The 15,745-nt window shown below is 45.1% G+C and overlaps 4 non-coding genes and 1 pseudogene across 4 annotated transcripts; all 5 read left to right on the top strand.

Annotated features, from left to right (window-relative positions):
• Positions 1-871: 871 nt before the first annotated feature.
• On the top strand, positions 872-1,062 carry LOC130329695 (U2 spliceosomal RNA). Its single transcript, XR_008873216.1, has one exon. It is a non-coding gene; the product is annotated as a U2 spliceosomal RNA (small nuclear RNA).
• Positions 1,063-3,153: 2,091 nt separating this feature from the next.
• On the top strand, positions 3,154-3,306 carry LOC130329738 (U2 spliceosomal RNA; annotated as a pseudogene).
• A 1,417-nt stretch (positions 3,307-4,723) lies between these two features.
• On the top strand, positions 4,724-4,911 carry LOC130329709 (U2 spliceosomal RNA). The gene has a single exon (XR_008873225.1). It is a non-coding gene; the product is annotated as a U2 spliceosomal RNA (small nuclear RNA).
• A 2,078-nt stretch (positions 4,912-6,989) lies between these two features.
• On the top strand, positions 6,990-7,180 carry LOC130329652 (U2 spliceosomal RNA). The gene has a single exon (XR_008873177.1). It is a non-coding gene; the product is annotated as a U2 spliceosomal RNA (small nuclear RNA).
• Positions 7,181-9,265: 2,085 nt separating this feature from the next.
• On the top strand, positions 9,266-9,456 carry LOC130329651 (U2 spliceosomal RNA). The gene has a single exon (XR_008873176.1). It is a non-coding gene; the product is annotated as a U2 spliceosomal RNA (small nuclear RNA).
• Positions 9,457-15,745: the final 6,289 nt, after the last annotated feature.

The following is a 15,745-nucleotide window of genomic DNA, read 5'->3' as shown; positions in this document are numbered from 1 at the left end:
CGCACACACACACATATATATAAACGTATTCTCCGTTGAGATATTGCAGCCGCTGCTGTGTCCAGGCCCAGGAGCCTTAGCACTGTGCTGTGATGTCACTCAATACCACTGACATCACTAGGTGTAAACAACATCTCTCCTTTGCTGTGTATGTGACTATGGAGCTGTTTGGTGATGTCGTCTATTATGGCCTTCATAGAAGCAACAGGAGATTGTTGCATCCATCTAGAACCCTCAGAACTACAGTGCTATGATGTCACTCACTTCCACAGGCCTTGCAGAGTGTAAACAACAACAACCCAGCTTTGTTGTGTATGTAACCATAGGGATTTGTGATGTCACCTAGAACCTTCACAGCAGCGACAGCTTTATGAGGAGCATCAGCACTGCTCTGCCTGAGCAGAACCATCACCGCCATAGGTTGTCAAATAACCCGGGTTTAACCCACACAGGTAAGTTCAATGGGGTGCAGGCATGTCCTCTATGCTTACAGCTTCCCGTGGGTGTTGGTTTGATACCGTTTGGGGACAGCCAAGGAGGCATCTGCAGGCAACAAAGGTAGGTGTGTGCTTGTGTGTGTGTTTCCTATGCAGATCCTAAGCCCAGTGTCACATGCAAGTAGGAGGAGTAAGAAGGGTTCCTGGCAAATCCGGGTTATGGATTGCATTTAAAAAGGCCCCGTGGGAGTGCAATGGGCCCCTGTCTTGCTGCTTAGCAATAATGGTATGGGTTTAGGTTCTGCTGTGTGTACTGGTGGTTGACTGCCCCCCAGCCCAGAGTGTGCATGGAAAATTGTCTGGCAGCCTCCCTGACAGCAAGCAGTGATAGTGCCCATGAAGGGCACCTTGTTGGGCCCGCCCCTTTCACGGTTATCGCTTCTCGGCCTTTTGGCTAAGATCAAGTGTAGTATCTGTTCTTATCAGTTTAATTTCTGATACGTCCCCTATCTGGGGACCATATATTAAATGGATTTTTGAGAACGGGGGCCGATTTCGAAGCTTGCTTCCGTCGCCCTATGCATTGACCCGATATGGCAGTATCTTCGGGTACAGTGCACCACCCCCTTACAGGGTTAAAAAGAAAGATTCCTACTTTCATTGCTACCTGCTTGCTGGCTAGCCAGCTAGCCAGCCCTGTGGGCCTTGCTGCTGCTGCAGCCAAAAAACAAAAGGTGGTGCTGCTGCTGCTTCTGCTGCTTCTGCTTCTGCTTGTGTCTGGCCGCTGTTGGAGCGTCCAGGCACAGGACTTCTGCTGCTGCTGACTAAATGGCCTCCTTAATTGGATCATTTGAGTAGCCAGCACACCTGTGCAGGTAGGGCATGACATGATAGGCAGCTGCCTTGATAGCGGGTGGGTGCTGAATGTTCCTAATTGACAAAATAAGATTAATGCTTATGAAGAAATATAAAATCTCATCCCTTCCCCAATATCGCGCCACACCCCTACCCCTTAATTCCCTGGTTGAACTTGATGGACATATGTCTTTTTTCGACCGTACTAACTATGTAACTATGTAACATAACATGGGGGGGGGGGGTCTCCTGGCTGTTCACACAGGTGTGTCATTGCTGTACATTGACCATGCATTGCTTCTGTGGTATTGCAAAGGCAAAGACAAATGCTTCCAGCCATCCATTGCACTAATGGATTGGTCATCAGCTGGCTGTCTATGTCCCGCATCAATATAGACCAAAGTACAGAGGGTTAGGCTATGCTATTGTGCACCTACCTGATGCATCAGAAGGTGCGAGGCCCTTGCTAAATTCTGTGCACAGACTTTGAGATCTATACTTTAGACTGTATCTAAACCTGCTCCAACATGGACTGACATTCTGGCCTACTTTCAGCCGATGCGACTTGTCTGTCGCTGAACAGTCGCTTTTTATGTATTCAGCACCTATGTATAATGTTGTAAAAATGCTCTAGAAGCTAAAGTCGCAGAAATGTCACACATATTTGGCCTGCAACTTTCTGTGCGACAAATTCAGACAGGAAAAATCAGTATAAATCCTTAGAAAATTATCCCCCAGTGTCTCCATCTGCTGGCGGTATTGAATAAGCATTGCTGCACTGATGGGGTATGCATTAGACGAAAAAAAAGAAGAAAAAGAAGAATAATACGCCCAGAAAAGAGGCGAAAAGGAGAAAAACGTAAAAAAAACGTGAAAAAAAAGTAAGAGGAAGAGAAGGGAAAAAAAGGTGGAAATGGGTTTAAAAGTGATTTCGGCGGAGAAATATATATAATATATATATATATATATATATATATATATATATATACGCGCACACACACACATATATATAAACGTATTCTCCGTTGAGATATTGCAGCCGCTGCTGTGTCCAGGCCCAGGAGCCTTAGCACTGTGCTGTGATGTCACTCAATACCACTGACATCACTAGGTGTAAACAACATCTCTCCTTTGCTGTGTATGTGACTATGGAGCTGTTTGGTGATGTCGTCTATTATGGCCTTCATAGAAGCAACAGGAGATTGTTGCATCCATCTAGAACCCTCAGAACTACAGTGCTATGATGTCACTCACTTCCACAGGCCTTGCAGAGTGTAAACAACAACAACCCAGCTTTGTTGTGTATGTAACCATAGGGATTTGTGATGTCACCTAGAACCTTCACAGCAGCGACAGCTTTATGAGGAGCATCAGCACTGCTCTGCCTGAGCAGAACCATCACCGCCATAGGTTGTCAAATAACCCGGGTTTAACCCACACAGGTAAGTCCAATGGGGTGCAGGCATGTCCTCTATGCTTACAGCTTCCCGTGGGTGTTGGTTTGATACCGTTTGGGGACAGCCAAGGAGGCATCTGCAGGCAACAAAGGTAGGTGTGTGCTTGTGTGTGTGTTTCCTATGCAGATCCTAAGCCCAGTGTCACATGCAAGTAGGAGGAGTAAGAAGGGTTCCTGGCAAATCCGGGTTATGGATTGCATTTAAAAAGGCCCCGTGGGAGTGCAATGGGCCCCTGTCTTGCTGCTTAGCAATAATGGTATGGGTTTAGGTTCTGCTGTGTGTACTGGTGGTTGACTGCCCCCCAGCCCAGAGTGTGCATGGAAAATTGTCTGGCAGCCTCCCTGACAGCAAGCAGTGATAGTGCCCATGAAGGGCACCTTGTTGGGCCCGCCCCTTTCACGGTTATCGCTTCTCGGCCTTTTGGCTAAGATCAAGTGTAGTATCTGCTCACTTGGTCTGGCTGGAAGGTTCCTGGGGTACCCGTGCCTTGGCCTTGGGGGATCGCTCTACCTATTTGGTGGAGCTTCACCCCCTTGCTGCTTTTGGGGTTACGGCTTACTCCCCAGGAAACGAGAGGTGATCACCAGGCAGCCACTGGGTCGCCTGGTTGCAAACAGAGGACGGAAGAAGATCTCGGCAGCTGAACAGACATGGCGGATATACCTGAATATGCTCGGGTCCAAAATGCTGTTCGATTTATCGTGGAGGAGCAAGCCAGAGAAGAAAAGAATCTGGACTTCTTAATTGTGGAGATCTTGTTTGGTCTGTTCCAAGTGCCAAGAATGGAGATCTTGACAGTCATGGATTACCCTCGAAAGGGGGTCTATGATGTTACTTTCAACAGCAAGTCTTTCTACAGAAAATTTTTGGAAACCTTGGAGAAAACCCGGAATCATCCAAAGATGGAAGGCATAAAATTGGTTGAGCACTTTGTGGACAATACCAAGCTGTTCACAGTTAAGATGTACTCGCCATACGCGAAAGAAAGTGACATCAAGCTCTTTTTGCAGGAATTTTGTGTGGAAGTAGAGGAAAGAGGTAAAGTCCTTAACCAACACCAGCTTTGGACAGGAAAATGGAAGTTCTTGTGCAGACTGAAAGAGGATGCGGGGGCGCCCGGAAGATTGCTGCTCCCACCAGCTCGGTTTAAAATAGGGAAGGACACAGGGGATTTATTTTTCCCAGAGATGGGAACTTTTTGCAAAAACTGCAAACAATACGGGCATGAAAGTTGTGGAAAGATAATATGTACCAAATGTCTGAAGGAAGGTCATGTCTTTTCTGAGTGTGGCCAAAGTAAGACCTGCAGGGCCTGTAAAAAGACTGGGCATTTCTTTAAAGACTGCCCGGAAAAATCTGAGGCTATGGAAGTTGGGGTGAAATTGAAGAGGAAGACAAAAGAAGAGAATATAGTTCCAGAGGCCAAAAAAGTTTCTGGCAAGAGCAAAGAAAAGTTGGACACAGGAAAAGAAATGGAAGAAGAAAGCGTAAGTGAGGCTTCTGAAGGGGAGCCAACAGAGGAATTAAAGAAAATAATTCTCAGTGAGTATTTTTCTGGATATTTGGGTGAGGTGCTAGACCAAGCCCCAAAGGAAGAAAAAGAAATATTTGTTCAAGACCTAGTAAAATTTAAAATAAAAGTGAATACCCGGCTTGAAACTGTGAGGGGAAAAATAATGCAGTCCATGAAGCCTGATGTAAGGCGCTTCATGGCGACCTACCAAGTGTCACCATGGTTGGCAGTCCCTGTCAAAGAAGCTTTGAAGAGTGGAGCTCTTCAATTCGGTTTAATTGATTATTTGGCAGTTTTCGCGTGGAGAAAGGGTTTCATTTTGGATTAAGGTTTATTTGAGTTATTGTTGTTAGGTGTTTTGTTGTTTTAATTTGTTTTATTCTGGAAATAAATAAAAAAAAAAAAAAAAAAGTTACCTGATGATGAGCACAAAAATCTAGTTCATATGAGATCTTAGAACTATGATTTAGTTCTGAGGGAAACTTAAAAAAAAAAATCTGTTCTTATCAGTTTAATATCTGATACGTCCCCTATCTGGGGACCATATATTAAATGGATTTTTGAGAACGGGGGCCGATTTCGAAGCTTGCTTCCGTCGCCCTATGCATTGACCCGATATGGCAGTATCTTCGGGTACAGTGCACCACCCCCTTACAGGGTTAAAAAGAAAGATTCCTACTTTCATTGCTACCTGCTTGCTGGCTAGCCAGCTAGCCAGCCCTGTGGGCCTTGCTGCTGCTGCAGCCAAAAAACAAAAGGTGGTGCTGCTGCTGCTTCTGCTGCTTCTGCTTCTGCTTGTGTCTGGCCGCTGTTGGAGCGTCCAGGCACAGGACTTCTGCTGCTGCTGACTAAATGGCCTCCTTAATTGGATCATTTGAGTAGCCAGCACACCTGTGCAGGTAGGGCATGACATGATAGGCAGCTGCCTTGATAGCGGGTGGGTGCTGAATGTTCCTAATTGACAAAATAAGATTAATGCTTATGAAGAAATATAAAATCTCATCCCTTCCCCAATATCGCGCCACACCCCTACCCCTTAATTCCCTGGTTGAACTTGATGGACATATGTCTTTTTTCGACCGTACTAACTATGTAACTATGTAACATAACATGGGGGGGGGGGTCTCCTGGCTGTTCACACAGGTGTGTCATTGCTGTACATTGACCATGCATTGCTTCTGTGGTATTGCAAAGGCAAAGACAAATGCTTCCAGCCATCCATTGCACTAATGGATTGGTCATCAGCTGGCTGTCTATGTCCCGCATCAATATAGACCAAAGTACAGAGGGTTAGGCTATGCTATTGTGCACCTACCTGATGCATCAGAAGGTGCGAGGCCCTTGCTAAATTCTGTGCACAGACTTTGAGATCTATACTTTAGACTGTATCTAAACCTGCTCCAACATGGACTGACATTCTGGCCTACTTTCAGCCGATGCGACTTGTCTGTCGCTGAACAGTCGCTTTTTATGTATTCAGCACCTATGTATAATGTTGTAAAAATGCTCTAGAAGCTAAAGTCGCAGAAATGTCACACATATTTGGCCTGCAACTTTCTGTGCGACAAATTCAGACAGGAAAAATCAGTATAAATCCTTAGAAAATTATCCCCCAGTGTCTCCATCTGCTGGCGGTATTGAATAAGCATTGCTGCACTGATGGGGTATGCATTAGACGAAAAAAAAGAAGAAAAAGAAGAATAATACGCCCAGAAAAGAGGCGAAAAGGAGAAAAACGTAAAAAAACGTGAAAAAAAAGTAAGAGGAAGAGAAGGGAAAAAAAGGTGGAAATGGGTTTAAAAGTGATTTCGGCGGAGAAATATATATATATATATATATATATATATATATATACGCGCACACACACACATATATATAAACGTATTCTCCGTTGAGATATTGCAGCCGCTGCTGTGTCCAGGCCCAGGAGCCTTAGCACTGTGCTGTGATGTCACTCAATACCACTGACATCACTAGGTGTAAACAACATCTCTCCTTTGCTGTGTATGTGACTATGGAGCTGTTTGGTGATGTCGTCTATTATGGCCTTCATAGAAGCAACAGGAGATTGTTGCATCCATCTAGAACCCTCAGAACTACAGTGCTATGATGTCACTCACTTCCACAGGCCTTGCAGAGTGTAAACAACAACAACCCAGCTTTGTTGTGTATGTAAGCATAGGGATTTGTGATGTCACCTAGAACCTTCACAGCAGCGACAGCTTTATGAGGAGCATCAGCACTGCTCTGCCTGAGCAGAACCATCACCGCCATAGGTTGTCAAATAACCCGGGTTTAACCCACACAGGTAAGTCCAATGGGGTGCAGGCATGTCCTCTATGCTTACAGCTTCCCGTGGGTGTTGGTTTGATACCGTTTGGGGACAGCCAAGGAGGCATCTGCAGGCAACAAAGGTAGGTGTGTGCTTGTGTGTGTGTTTCCTATGCAGATCCTAAGCCCAGTGTCACATGCAAGTAGGAGGAGTAAGAAGGGTTCCTGGCAAATCCGGGTTATGGATTGCATTTAAAAAGGCCCCGTGGGAGTGCAATGGGCCCCTGTCTTGCTGCTTAGCAATAATGGTATGGGTTTAGGTTCTGCTGTGTGTACTGGTGGTTGACTGCCCCCCAGCCCAGAGTGTGCATGGAAAATTGTCTGGCAGCCTCCCTGACAGCAAGCAGTGATAGTGCCCATGAAGGGCACCTTGTTGGGCCCGCCCCTTTCACGGTTATCGCTTCTCGGCCTTTTGGCTAAGATCAAGTGTAGTATCTGTTCTTATCAGTTTAATATCTGATACGTCCCCTATCTGGGGACCATATATTAAATGGATTTTTGAGAACGGGGGCCGATTTCGAAGCTTGCTTCCGTCGCCCTATGCATTGACCCGATATGGCAGTATCTTCGGGTACAGTGCACCACCCCCTTACAGGGTTAAAAAGAAAGATTCCTACTTTCATTGCTACCTGCTTGCTGGCTAGCCAGCTAGCCAGCCCTGTGGGCCTTGCTGCTGCTGCAGCCAAAAAACAAAAGGTGGTGCTGCTGCTGCTTCTGCTGCTTCTGCTTCTGCTTGTGTCTGGCCACTGTTGGAGCGTCCAGGCACAGGACTTCTGCAGCTGCTGACTAAATGGCCTCCTTAATTGGATCATTTGAGTAGCCAGCACACCTGTGCAGGTAGGGCATGACATGATAGGCAGCTGCCTTGATAGCGGGTGGGTGCTGAATGTTCCTAATTGACAAAATAAGATTAATGCTTATGAAGAAATATAAAATCTCATCCCTTCCCCAATATCGCGCCACACCCCTACCCCTTAATTCCCTGGTTGAACTTGATGGACATATGTCTTTTTTCGACCGGACTAACTATGTAACTAGGTAACATAACATGGGGGGGGGGGGGGGGGGGGTCTCCTGGCTGTTCACACAGGTGTGTCATTGCTGTACATTGACCATGCATTGCTTCTGTGGTATTGCAAAGGCAAAGACAAATGCTTCCAGCCATCCATTGCACTAATGGATTGGTCATCAGCTGGCTGTCTATGTCCCGCATCAATATAGACCAAAGTACAGAGGGTTAGGCTATGCTATTGTGCACCTACCTGATGCATCAGAAGGTGCGAGGCCCTTGCTAAATTCTGTGCACAGACTTTGAGATCTATACTTTAGACTGTATCTAAACCTGCTCCAACATGGACTGACATTCTGGCCTACTTTCAGCCGATGCGACTTGTCTGTCGCTGAACAGTCGCTTTTTATGTATTCAGCACCTATGTATAATGTTGTAAAAATGCTCTAGAAGCTAAAGTCGCAGAAATGTCACACATATTTGGCCTGCAACTTTCTGTGCGACAAATTCAGACAGGAAAAATCAGTATAAATCCTTAGAAAATTATCCCCCAGTGTCTCCATCTGCTGGCGGTATTGAATAAGCATTGCTGCACTGATGGGGTATGCATTAGACGAAAAAAAAGAAGAAAAAGAAGAATAATACGCCCAGAAAAGAGGCGAAAAGGAGAAAAACGTAAAAAAACGTGAAAAAAAAGTAAGAGGAAGAGAAGGGAAAAAAAGGTGGAAATGGGTTTAAAAGTGATTTCGGCGGAGAAATATATATATATATATATATATATATATATATACGCGCACACACACACATATATATAAACGTATTCTCCGTTGAGATATTGCAGCCGCTGCTGTGTCCAGGCCCAGGAGCCTTAGCACTGTGCTGTGATGTCACTCAATACCACTGACATCACTAGGTGTAAACAACATCTCTCCTTTGCTGTGTATGTGACTATGGAGCTGTTTGGTGATGTCGTCTATTATGGCCTTCATAGAAGCAACAGGAGATTGTTGCATCCATCTAGAACCCTCAGAACTACAGTGCTATGATGTCACTCACTTCCACAGGCCTTGCAGAGTGTAAACAACAACAACCCAGCTTTGTTGTGTATGTAACCATAGGGATTTGTGATGTCACCTAGAACCTTCACAGCAGCGACAGCTTTATGAGGAGCATCAGCACTGCTCTGCCTGAGCAGAACCATCACCGCCATAGGTTGTCAAATAACCCGGGTTTAACCCACACAGGTAAGTCCAATGGGGTGCAGGCATGTCCTCTATGCTTACAGCTTCCCGTGGGTGTTGGTTTGATACCGTTTGGGGACAGCCAAGGAGGCATCTGCAGGCAACAAAGGTAGGTGTGTGCTTGTGTGTGTGTTTCCTATGCAGATCCTAAGCCCAGTGTCACATGCAAGTAGGAGGAGTAAGAAGGGTTCCTGGCAAATCCGGGTTATGGATTGCATTTAAAAAGGCCCCGTGGGAGTGCAATGGGCCCCTGTCTTGCTGCTTAGCAATAATGGTATGGGTTTAGGTTCTGCTGTGTGTACTGGTGGTTGACTGCCCCCCAGCCCAGAGTGTGCATGGAAAATTGTCTGGCAGCCTCCCTGACAGCAAGCAGTGATAGTGCCCATGAAGGGCACCTTGTTGGGCCCGCCCCTTTCACGGTTATCGCTTCTCGGCCTTTTGGCTAAGATCAAGTGTAGTATCTGTTCTTATCAGTTTAATATCTGATACGTCCCCTATCTGGGGACCATATATTAAATGGATTTTTGAGAACGGGGGCCGATTTCGAAGCTTGCTTCCGTCGCCCTATGCATTGACCCGATATGGCAGTATCTTCGGGTACAGTGCACCACCCCCTTACAGGGTTAAAAAGAAAGATTCCTACTTTCATTGCTACCTGCTTGCTGGCTAGCCAGCTAGCCAGCCCTGTGGGCCTTGCTGCTGCTGCAGCCAAAAAACAAAAGGTGGTGCTGCTGCTGCTTCTGCTGCTTCTGCTTCTGCTTGTGTCTGGCCGCTGTTGGAGCGTCCAGGCACAGGACTTCTGCTGCTGCTGACTAAATGGCCTCCTTAATTGGATCATTTGAGTAGCCAGCACACCTGTGCAGGTAGGGCATGACATGATAGGCAGCTGCCTTGATAGCGGGTGGGTGCTGAATGTTCCTAATTGACAAAATAAGATTAATGCTTATGAAGAAATATAAAATCTCATCCCTTCCCCAATATCGCGCCACACCCCTACCCCTTAATTCCCTGGTTGAACTTGATGGACATATGTCTTTTTTCGACCGTACTAACTATGTAACTATGTAACATAACATGGGGGGGGGGTCTCCTGGCTGTTCACACAGGTGTGTCATTGCTGTACATTGACCATGCATTGCTTCTGTGGTATTGCAAAGGCAAAGACAAATGCTTCCAGCCATCCATTGCACTAATGGATTGGTCATCAGCTGGCTGTCTATGTCCCGCATCAATATAGACCAAAGTACAGAGGGTTAGGCTATGCTATTGTGCACCTACCTGATGCATCAGAAGGTGCGAGGCCCTTGCTAAATTCTGTGCACAGACTTTGAGATCTATACTTTAGACTGTATCTAAACCTGCTCCAACATGGACTGACATTCTGGCCTACTTTCAGCCGATGCGACTTGTCTGTCGCTGAACAGTCGCTTTTTATGTATTCAGCACCTATGTATAATGTTGTAAAAATGCTCTAGAAGCTAAAGTCGCAGAAATGTCACACATATTTGGCCTGCAACTTTCTGTGCGACAAATTCAGACAGGAAAAATCAGTATAAATCCTTAGAAAATTATCCCCCAGTGTCTCCATCTGCTGGCGGTATTGAATAAGCATTGCTGCACTGATGGGGTATGCATTAGACGAAAAAAAAGAAGAAAAAGAAGAATAATACGCCCAGAAAAGAGGCGAAAAGGAGAAAAACGTAAAAAAACGTGAAAAAAAAGTAAGAGGAAGAGAAGGGAAAAAAAGGTGGAAATGGGTTTAAAAGTGATTTCGGCGGAGAAATATATATATATATATATATATATATATATATATATATATATATATATACGCGCACACACACACATATATATAAACGTATTCTCCGTTGAGATATTGCAGCCGCTGCTGTGTCCAGGCCCAGGAGCCTTAGCACTGTGCTGTGATGTCACTCAATACCACTGACATCACTAGGTGTAAACAACATCTCTCCTTTGCTGTGTATGTGACTATGGAGCTGTTTGGTGATGTCGTCTATTATGGCCTTCATAGAAGCAACAGGAGATTGTTGCATCCATCTAGAACCCTCAGAACTACAGTGCTATGATGTCACTCACTTCCACAGGCCTTGCAGAGTGTAAACAACAACAACCCAGCTTTGTTGTGTATGTAACCATAGGGATTTGTGATGTCACCTAGAACCTTCACAGCAGCGACAGCTTTATGAGGAGCATCAGCACTGCTCTGCCTGAGCAGAACCATCACCGCCATAGGTTGTCAAATAACCCGGGTTTAACCCACACAGGTAAGTCCAATGGGATGCAGGCATGTCCTCTATGCTTACAGCTTCCCGTGGGTGTTGGTTTGATACCGTTTGGGGACAGCCAAGGAGGCATCTGCAGGCAACAAAGGTAGGTGTGTGCTTGTGTGTGTGTTTCCTATGCAGATCCTAAGCCCAGTGTCACATGCAAGTAGGAGGAGTAAGAAGGGTTCCTGGCAAATCCGGGTTATGGATTGCATTTAAAAAGGCCCCGTGGGAGTGCAATGGGCCCCTGTCTTGCTGCTTAGCAATAATGGTATGGGTTTAGGTTCTGCTGTGTGTACTGGTGGTTGACTGCCCCCCAGCCCAGAGTGTGCATGGAAAATTGTCTGGCAGCCTCCCTGACAGCAAGCAGTGATAGTGCCCATGAAGGGCACCTTGTTGGGCCCGCCCCTTTCACGGTTATCGCTTCTCGGCCTTTTGGCTAAGATCGGGGTTTATTGCCTCGGTCGGCGCTGAGGGTGCGAGTGAACTGCGCCGCGACTAGCTGCGTAGGTGATCAAGACTGTGGTACTCGTTACCGACAGATTTGGAAAGATGGCTGGATCCAACATGTCTGCAGTGGAGAAGACCGTACGCATCAAGGTGCTAACCACGGATCGTCTAAGAAACAGCATTGAATACATCGGCCATACCATTGTGGAGCGACTGGCAGGATTTTCCTTGAGCGACCTCTTTTGTGTCCAGGAGAACAAGCGCCAAGGTATTTATGACGTGTCCTTCTTATATGATGCTGACTGCCAGAACTTTTATGAGTGCTTAAAACGGAACAGTGGAAGTGAGGTTTTGCGGGATGTGTCCTTTTATCCCCTTTTTGAAATGGGGACAAAGACTTTGTTTATCCACATGTACAATCCGTTTGTTGATGTCTTTATGATTAAGAACTTCTTGAGCATCTATTGTGAGTCTATTGCTGGTGGTACTAAGCAGACAAGCAGCATTGGTGTATTTAATGGCACGTATAAGTTCTTTGTGAAGTTGCGGCTTGATGGAGATTGCATTGGAGGCGTTAAGCACCCTCCGGCGAACTTTACCATTGCTGGTTTCAGAGGTTATCTCTATTACTACGGACAGCCATCTTTCTGTAGAAATTGTCTATTGTTTGGACATGTGAAGGAGGCCTGCCCTGGCAGTAAGAAATGCAGGAACTGTAAGCAACCGGGGCATGAGGCGGGTGCATGTCCACACCCGAGGACCTGTGACCTATGTGGGGAAGCTGGCCATGTGTACAAGAACTGTCCAGTGTTGAAGAGGAGGGAGGAGGAGAGGAGAATGGAAGAGGAAATGGTGGAGAGGAGGAGGGCAGCTGCAGCTGCGGCTGCAGTGGTTCCTGCAAGAGAGAGCGTTATTATTGGAGAGGTACAGAGTCCTGTGGTGGTAGAGGAGCAAGTGAAGGTGGTGGAGGAGCAAGTGGTGGTGGAGGAGGAGCAAATGGCGGTGCAAGTGGAAGAAGGGGAGATTGAGGATGCTCCCAGTCCCCCGGCTGAGGAGTCGCCGCAAATTGAAGAGTGGTCTTCTTCTGAGGGTGAAGACCGTGAGGAGAGACATAGAGAGAGAGAGGATGACTTTGATCTTTTTCGTCCCCCCAAGAAGACGGCCAGGAAGCTTTCTGGTGGACAGATGGAGTCGACGCTGGTGGCTACGGACAATCGGTATCAACCGCTATCTGAGAGCGACATGGATGCGTGCTCTGCGGGAGAAGCTTCTCCCACACCGCTGAGGAAAGCTACCTAAATAACTTTCTTCTTTTCTGTCAAATTCTTCCTTAGGGTTGTTAAGATGGTGGTATGTCTTTTTTAGTCGGTTCTATAAACGTTAGAGTCTTTAGAAGTAAAGTCAGAAGGACAGTAATTTTGGAGGACTTGGCAGGGAAAAAAGCGGACATTATTTGTTTGCAGGAATGTGGGCTAAATGATATTCCGGGGAAGGGAGAATGGGCTTATGGTCCTGCTGTTTGGTCGGTGTCTGGGCATAATAGGAATGATGGGGTAGGGGTGCTTTTTAAGAGCTTTAAGTTTGAAGTTTGTAGTTATGTGGTAATAGAGGAGGGGAGGTGTATCATGGTGGAGGTTAAGGTGCAGGGGGTTAAATTTAGGTTGATAAATGTGTATGCGCCGGTAAGGAGGGAGGAGCGGGTGGGGTTGTTGGAGGTAATTAAGAGGTTTCTGCCGGGTAAAATACCTTTGGTGTGGGTGGGGGATTTCAATTGTGAAATTGAGGGGAATGTGGATGTATCTGGGAATATTCTTAAAAGTATGGTGTGTGACTTTAAGTTAAAGGATGTGGCTGAAGCGTGTGGAGTGTGTCCTTTGTTAGATACATATTATTCTGATAGTGGAAGTCATAGTTCCAGACTTGATATGTGTTTTGTGTCTAAGGGTGTGTTATGTAAGAATTATATGCAAGAAAAAGTAGGATATTCAGATCATGAGTATGTGTGTTGTGAGTTAGTATTGGATGCAGATTGTGTGAGTGGGAGGGGTGTATGGAAATTAAATGTTAAATTGTTGGAAGTGGAAGGAGTGTATGATAGATATGTTAATAAGTATAGGGGTTGGTGTAAGAAAAAGAATGATTTTCCTGATATATTGTGTTGGTGGGAATGGGTTAAGGGTCAAACAAAAGTTTTCTTTAAAAGAGAGGGATATAAGCGGAATGCTGGGAGGAAGAAGAAGTATGAATGGTTGAATAAAAGATTGGTGTTTCTCAATAAGTTAAAGAAGTATGGCTGGAGTGTGGGTGAGCAGATTGAGGTTGTGAAGAGTGATCTAAAAAATTGGTTGAATGAGAAAGGTAAAGAGTTGATGTATCAAGCAAAACTTGATAAGTTAGAGAAAGATGAGAAATGTTCGAGATATTTCTTTAAAAAAGTTATTGGGAAGAGAGAGGATATGGTAAGAGTGTATGATGATGATGGCTGTCTGGTTAAAGGAAAAGCTGTGTTGGGAGTGGTTAAAAGTTTTTATGAAGAGTTGTATGCGGTAAAAGATTGTGAAGAGGACTTGCAGGATGAAGTGTTGAGAGTGCTTGATAAGAGGGTGGATGGTAGTGAATATGGGACTCTGATGAGAGAGATTGGAGAGGAGGAAGTGAAGAGGACTGTGGATAGTATGTCAAGAAATAAAACGCCTGGAGAGGATGGGTTGCCTGTTGAATTTTATGCTTGGATTTGGGATGTTGTGAAGGATGATTTGGTGGAAGTGTATAGGTATATGTGGAGGAAGGAGAGAATGGTGGAAAGTATGAAGAGTGGAGTGGTTGTGTTGATTTATAAGAAAGGTGATGTGAATGATGTGAGGAATTGGAGGCCGATAACTTTGTTGAATGTAGATTATAAGGTGTTTGCTAAAATAATTACAAATAGGATGAGAGATGTGGTTGAGCAGGTGATTGGAGAAGAACAAGTGTGTGGAGTGCCTGGGAGAAGAATAAATGAAAATTTGTGTTTGTTGAGAGATTTGTTATGGGATAGTATGAGTAGGAAACAGGAGGTTAGAGTGATGTCGATAGATTTTGAAAAGGCGTTTGATCGTCTGTCACATAGGTTTTTGTTTAGAGTATTAGTGAGAATGGGATTCCCGGGTGATTTTGTAAATGTTGTAAGGATGCTGTATGATGGAGTATATAGTAAGGTTTTGATAAATGGTTGGATGTCTGAGAAGGTGAAAGTATGTTCTGGTGTAAGGCAGGGTTGTCCGTTGTCCCCTATGGCTTTTATATGTGCTATGGAGCCATTATTAGAGATGTTGCGGCGGGATAAGTGTGTTAGAGGGTTAAAAATTCCAGGGAGTGGTGGGAGAGAAGTCAAAGTTTTGGCCTACATGGATGATGTGTGTATTTTGGGAGAGTCTGTGGCTGTTATGAGAAGGGCAAAGTTACTAGTTGGATTGTTTTGTGGAGCGTCTGGGTTTAAGGTGAATTGGGACAAAAGTGAGTATAAATGTTTTGGTAGTATGCAAGGAAGTGAGGATGTGGGTATGAAGAATATTGAAGGTGGTATTCAGGTTTTAGGTGTTAAAATGGATGAAAGATTGGATGGGAGAGAAAGTTGGGATGATGTAGAGAAGAGAGTGTCCAAAAAATTGAGTCTTTGGAGGTTGAGAGATTTGTCTATGGTTGGGAAAGTGCTGGTTGTGAAAAGTGTAATATTGCCTATTTTATTGTATGTGGCAATAGTGTTTCCGCCAAGTTATATGGTTTTAAGGAAGTTAAAAAGAATTTTGTTTGTGTTTTTTTGGGGTACAAAAGTGGAAAGAGTGAGGAGAGAAGTTGTGATGAAGGATGGTAGTAAGGGTGGAATGGGATTTCCAAATCTAGATGTGTATTTGGGGGTGAATGTGGTGTTTGCGGTTAGAAGGATGATGAGAGGAGAAAATAATTTTGCATGTATGTTGAGATATTTAGGTGGGCGTGTGTTATGCAAATTAGGTTGGCTGGAGAGAGATTTGAGAGTGCCTTATGCGTTTGTGTGCCCGAGTTGGTATTTGTATGTGGAAAAGTTTTTGGAGAGTTATAGGTTGATTGGTGTGAGAAAGGAGTTGTTTGAAAGTAAGAAGAATGTGTTTGGGTATGTCGCCGCAAGTGAGGTGGAGTGTCCGATTA

The sequence above is a fragment of the Hyla sarda genome, unplaced genomic scaffold (assembly GCF_029499605.1).
Source record: "Hyla sarda isolate aHylSar1 unplaced genomic scaffold, aHylSar1.hap1 scaffold_321, whole genome shotgun sequence".
NCBI classification, from domain to species: domain Eukaryota; kingdom Metazoa; phylum Chordata; class Amphibia; order Anura; family Hylidae; genus Hyla; species Hyla sarda.
This window is presented reverse-complemented; position numbering and strand designations above follow the sequence as displayed.